The following is a 6,849-nucleotide window of genomic DNA, read 5'->3' on the forward strand; positions in this document are numbered from 1 at the left end:
TGAAGCCTTTAATCTTGGCATCAGGTTAAACAGATACAAAGAAACAACCGGCTTATTGTCAAGTATTGTATTCCTCAATGGAGGGCCAACGCATTGCCACGTTGAAGCACTGAAAGAAACACGAGTACCAAACCAGACTAGGGCATCAATGAAGAGTTCTACAAGATCATGTAACCCTTCATTGCCCAACACTACAACATTGATAATTGGTTTATTATTATCACATGCACCAACATACAGTGAAAAAATGTTTTGCAAACCATCTAGGCAGATCATACGATACATAACCACATCAATGTAATGAAAAGAAAACTGACTGCAGGATGCATGATACAGTGTAGCAGCTGCAAAGGAAGTGCAGTGAAGGTAAATAACTGGAGATCAAAGGGATGACAAGGTAGACTGGGACATCAAGAATTCATCTTTAGCATATGAGAGGTTCATTTAAGAACCTGATAGCAATTGGATAGATGCTCTCCTTGAGTCTGGTGATATGTGCTTTCGTATCAGGAGAGGGGAGAAGAGAGAAGGATAGAGCGGGAGGGGTTCTTGATTATGCTGGCTGCTTTCCAAAGGCAGCCAGAATTGTTGGCCAAATCAATGGAAGAGAGTCTAGTTTGTGTGATGTACCAAGCTGCATTCACAACTCACTGTAATATCTTGTCAAGAGCACCACTACTGTCATCTTCCTGTTCTTCCTGTATGGATAGAATGCCTTGGGGTTTTCCTACTCGCAAAGGCCTTCTCATGACCCCTTCTAGCTCTCCTAAGTCAATTCTTAAGCTCCTTCCTGACAACCTTGTAGTTCTTTAGAGCCCTGTCTGATACTTGCTTTCTAAACCTAAAGAGAAAGATCTCTTGACTAGATGTTCCAGATGGTCTTTTCCCCTTCCATCCTTTCTCTGCCCCAATAGGACAAACCTATCCAGAAGCCCATGCAAATGCTCTCAATATAACCTCTACATTTCTGTTTTGCATTTCCCTGAGTACATCTGCTCCTAATTTACACTCTTAAGTTCTGCCTCACAGCAACGTAGTGCAACCTCCCCCAATTAATTACTTTCCCATGCCTATTGAGTATTAGAAGACTTGGACAGAGTGGATGTGGAGAGGATGAATCTAGACCAAAGCCTCAGAATAGAGGGATGTCCATTTAGAACAGAGATGTGGAAGAATGTCTTTAGCCAGAGGGGGCTGAATCTGTGGAATTCATTGCCACATATGGCTGCAGAGGTTATGTTTTTGAGTATATTTTAAGCAGAGATTGATAGGTTCTTGATTAGTCAGGTGTCGAAGATTACAGGGAAAAGGTAGGATAATAAATCAGTCATGATGGAATGGCAGAACAGGCTCAAGGGGCTGAATAGCCTAATTATGCTCCTCTGTTTTATGGTCTTGTATTGTCTGCTTCTGTCCCCGTCCAAGGCTATAGTAAAGGTCAGGGTGTTGTGGTCACTGTCTCTGAATTGGGAAGAGCTGTTTTCAGGCAAATCCATATCTGATATGTGCAAGTTGTTCCAGTATCTGGGAAGGACGAGGATGGCAAGGTATGGGAGACCCAGCAGAAGAAGGAGCAAACATATGCAAGGCTCTTCAGATGCCTTCTCCCCACATCTGTGATCAGCATGCTGGCACAACCAGTGTTGCTGCTGCTCGTTATTATCCATGGCACCAAAGACATTTTAAAAGATCAGATCGTGCGGGCCTCCAAGGTGCAGATCAGATATCCTAGTCTTCAAAGTGTGTCACGTAATGTCTCCGGCCAAGCCTCAGAGCAATCCGTCTCCCACAAGAAAGCAGCTGTGAACAATGAGAATGTTCTGGTGCAATCCCTGCTGTTGCCTCCACTACGGTTACCGAGCTCTGGTTTTCAAACAGGCAGGTTTTCCAGGAAACCGTTGGGTTGAGCGTTAATCTGAAATTACCTTGCTCCACTGAATATAGGACGAAGTGGCAGCCTGTCTCTCTGTGGTAGCTTCCCCCAAAGTGGTTACATTCACCAGCTTTAATCTTGCACATCTGGTTTCAACCTTTGCACTCCTGTTTATTATAATCCATCCCTATGCTACCACAGCATGATTCACACTCTCTTCTCAACTTGAGAACACTCTTTTTCCATTTTCCCATATACTTGTCTGTACTCTGGGGAAGCCGAGTGCAGGCCAGATTATTTCATCAATGAAGAATTCTACTCTGCCCATTGTTGTGAATCTGAGGTTCAGGAAATCACCGTTTTAACACCTCCTCCTTTGCAATCCATTTCTCATTTTGAGCATCTCATCGTAGCTTCCCTATGGTATTCGAATGAAACACAAAGCAAGCTTAAAGATAGGCCTTTACCCTATAAGTTCATCCTTGCTACGTTGTTGGTGGGTCTTCATTTTCTTCATAACATTCAAAGTTCCATCCCATAGAATCATATTTTATAAGGGGATTCCAAATACATCATAACAACAGTATTAGAAAAGCATTAAAGTTCAAAGTTCAAAGTCAATTTTGTTATCAATGTACACATGTCACCATATACAACCCTGCAATTCATTTTCTAGTGGGCATACTCAATAAATCCATAATAGAAAAACAATCATAATAGAATCAATGAAAGACCACAACAACTAGGTGTTCAACCAGTGAGCTCAGTGATGGGGCAAGTGAAATTGAGTGAAGTTATCCCCTGTGGTTCAAAAGCCTGATGGTTGATGGGTTATGACTGTTTCCGAACCTGGTGGAACTTACAGATGCAGATGGAAAAACAGGAAAACCGAGATGAGCACCAGCTGTAGAAAGAGGAACAGTTAATGTTTCAGATCTGCCACCATAAGCAGTCCTCAGAACAGTTGTAAAACATTGACTATTTCTCTTTTCACAAATACTGCCTGACTATCTGAGTTTTCCTGCTTTTTGTTTCAATTTTCCAACATCTGCAGTATCGTCAGAACAGGGAAAGATGAAAGAGGCAGTTTTAAACTGCAGAAAAGGTGTCAGGAACAGGGGCCGGATGGACCCAAACGCAGGATGCACACACTGAAGTACTAGGGGGAGGACAGGATGGGGATGCCATGGCATGTAAGGGTTAATGCAGGCAGGGCTGGATCCAAGAGTTCAGACGAGGGGGACAGGGAGGCAGGCAGGCAGATTCCTCATGGCGGGCCGCAGGGATCCCGGGCAGGGCCACCTCCCAGGCAGGAACACAGAGGCCTGGGCCAGTCACAGACACCTGGGCAGGTGCGGGGCACAACCCTTAGGGAGCAATAGGTGGGAGGGGCAGAACCCCCACTGGGCAGCAGCAGTCCAGCCAGACCCACCTGACAGAGGCAACGGGTAGGAAGCTGGGTCCAGGGTAAGCAGCAAAACTACAGTGATCCACCAGGTACATCGGTAAATTGGGAAAGGCAACCAACAGCGTGGCAGCACAAGCAAGGAGAATAAGGCGGAACAGCAGGACCAGCACACAGGAGAGAAGCAGGGGAACAAGACCAACCAGATAGAGCATACACAGAACAGTCCAGCAACCAGGGCAGAACAGGATACAAAACAACCACCCACCCAGTCTCCGTCCCATGGCCCCTTATAAACACCTGCAGTCGAATTGGCCACTGGTGTGCCTCCTTGATCCAGGCTGATCTTAACAGGCTCAAAGGGGCCGGGAGGGACAGCTGCAAGACCCGGAGTCCGGAGCAATTGGACCGGATCGAGACCCGGAACGCGGATTCCGGACCCGACCGGACCCTGACAAAAGGATAAAATGGACAAAGGGAATATCTTCGATAGGATAAAGCCAAATTAAATAGGTTATTGGAGGAAGTTAGAAGAGGATTATAATTGTCAGTATTATGTGTTCATAGCAGGGCTTTGAGCCATCCTCAGTATCACACTGTAGTAATACACTGAAACAGAAACAGAGAGAACCTACAGCACAATACAGGCCCTTTGGCCCAGAAAGCTGAGCCGAACATGTCCTTACCTTAGAAATTACCTAGGGTTACCCATAGCCCTCTATTTTTCTGAGCTCTGTATACCTGTCCTGGAGGCTCTTAAAAGACCCTATTGTATCCGCCTCCACCACCATTGCCGGCAGCCCATTCCACACACTCACCACTCTCTGCGTAAAAAACATACCCCTGACATCTCTTCTGTACCAACTTCCAAGCACGTTAAAACCATGCCCTTTTGTGTTAGCCATTTCAGCCCTGGGAAAAGCCTCTGACTATCCACACGATCAATGCCTCTCATCATCTTATACACCTCTATCAGATTCCCTCTCATCCTCTGTTGCTCCAAGGAGAAAGGGCCGAGTTCACTCAACCTATTCTCATAAGGCATGCTCCCCAATCCAGGCAACATCCTTGTAAATCTCCTCTGCACCCTTTCTATGGTTTACTCATCTTTCCTGTAGTAAGGCGACCAGAACTGAGCACAGTACTCCAAGTGGGGTCTGACCAGGGTCCTATATAGCTGCAACATTACCTCTCAGCTCCTAAGCTCAATCCCATGATTAATGAAGGCCAATGCACTGAATGCTTTCTTAACCACACAGTCAACCTGTGCAGCTGCTTTGAGTGTCCTATGGACTCGGTCCCAAGATCCCACTGATTCTCCACACTGCCAAGAGTCTTGCCATTTAAAATATATTCTGCCATCATATTTGACCTACCAAAATGAACCACTTCACACCTACCTGGGTTGAACTCCATCTGCCTCTTCTCAGCCCAGTTTTGCAGCCTATCAATGTCCCGCTGTAACCACTGACAGCCCTCCACACTATCCACAACACCCCCAGCCTCTGTGTCATAAATTTACTAACCCATCCCTCCACTTCCTCATCCAGATCATTTATAAAAATCACAAAGAGTAGGGGTCCAAGAACAGATCTCTGAGGCACACCACTGGTCAACAACCTCCATGCAGAATATGACCCATCTACAACCACTCTTTGCCTTCTGTGGGCAAGCCAGTTCTGGATCCACAAAGCAATGTCCCCTTGGATCCTATGCCTCCTTACTTTCTCAATAAGCCTTGCATGGGGTAACTTTTCAAATGCCTTGCTGAAATCCATATACATTATATATACTGCTCTAACTTCATCAATGTGTTTAGTCACATCCTCAAAAACTTCAATCAAGCTCGTAAGGCACGACCTGCCTTTCACAAAGCCATGCTGACTATTCCTAATCATATTATGCCTCTGTAACTGTTCATAAATCCTGCTTCTCAGGATCTTCTCCATCAACTGAAGTAAGACTCACTGGTCTATAATTTCCTGGGCTATCTCTACTCCCTCTCTTGAATAATAGAACAACATCCGCAACCCTCCAATCCTCCGGAACTTCTCCTGTCCCCATTGATGATGCAAAGATCATTGCTAGAGGTTCAGCAATCTCCTCCCTCACCTCCCACAGTAGCCTGGGGTACATCTCGTCTGATCCTGGTGACTTATCCAACTTGATGCTTTCCAAAAGCTCCAGCACATCCACTTTCTTAATATCTACATGCTCAAGCTTTTCAGTCCACTATAAGTCATCCCTACAATCGCCAAGATCCTTTTCCATAGTGAATACTGAAGCAAAGTTCTCATGAAGTACCTCTGCTATCTCCTCCAGTTCCATGCACACTTTTCCACTGTCATACTTGATTGGTCCTATTTCTCACGTCATATCCTCTTGCTCTTCACATACTTGTAGAATGCCTTGGGGTTTTCCTTAATCCTGTCCACCAAGGCCTTCTCATGTCCCCTTCTAGCTCTCCTAATTTCTTTCTTAAGCTCCTTCCTGCTAGCCTTATAATCTTCTATATCTCCATCATTATATAGATCTCTAACATTACCTAGATTTTTGAACCTTTCATAAGCTCTCCTTTTCTTCTTGACTAGATTTACAACAGCTTTTGTATACCACGGTTCCTGTACCCTTCCATCCTTTCCCTGTCCCATTGGAATGTACCTATGCAGAATTCCATGCAAGTATCCCCTGAACCTTTGCCACATTTCTTCTGTACATTTCCCTGAGAACATCTGTTCCCAATTTATGCTTCCAAGATCCTGCCTGATAGCATCATATTTCCCCTTAGTCCAATTAAATACTTCCCTAACTTGTCTGTTCTTATCCCTCTGCAATGCTATGGTAAGGGAGACAGAATTGTGATCACTGTCTCCAAAATGCTCTCCCACTGAGTGATCTGACACCTGACCAGGTTCATTTCCCAACAGCAGATCAAGTACAGCTTAATCTACATATTGTGTCAAGAAACCTTCCTGAACACACCTAATAAACTCTGCCCCATCTAAACCCCTCACTCTAGAGACATGCCAATCGATATCTGGAAAATTAAAATCTCCCCCCACAACAACTCTGTTATTATTACACCTTTCCAGAATCTGTCTCCCTACCTGCTCCTTGATGTCCCTGTTACTATTGGGTGGTCTATAAAAAACACTTAATAGAGTTATTGACCCCTTCCTGTTCCTCACTTCCACCCACAGAGACTCTGTAGACAATCCCTCCATGTCTTCCTCCTTTTCTGCAGCCGTGACACTATATCTGATCAAGAGTGCCATGCCCCCACCTCTTTTGCCTCCCTTCCTGTCCTTTCTGAAACATCTAAAGCCTGGCACTCGTAGTAACCATTCCTGTCCCTGAGCCATCCACGTCTCTGTAATGGCCACAGCATCATAGCTCCAAGTATTGATCCATGCTCAAAGCTCATCCACTTTGTTCATAATACTCCTTGCATTAGAATGGACACATCTCAAACCATCAGTCTGAGTGTATCCCTTCTCTATCACCTGCCTATCCTCCCTCTCACATTGTCTCCAAGCTTTCTCTATTTGTGAGCCAACCGCCTCTTCTGTTT

The sequence above is a fragment of the Hemitrygon akajei genome, chromosome 5 (assembly GCF_048418815.1).
Source record: "Hemitrygon akajei chromosome 5, sHemAka1.3, whole genome shotgun sequence".
NCBI classification, from domain to species: Eukaryota; Metazoa; Chordata; class Chondrichthyes; order Myliobatiformes; family Dasyatidae; genus Hemitrygon; species Hemitrygon akajei.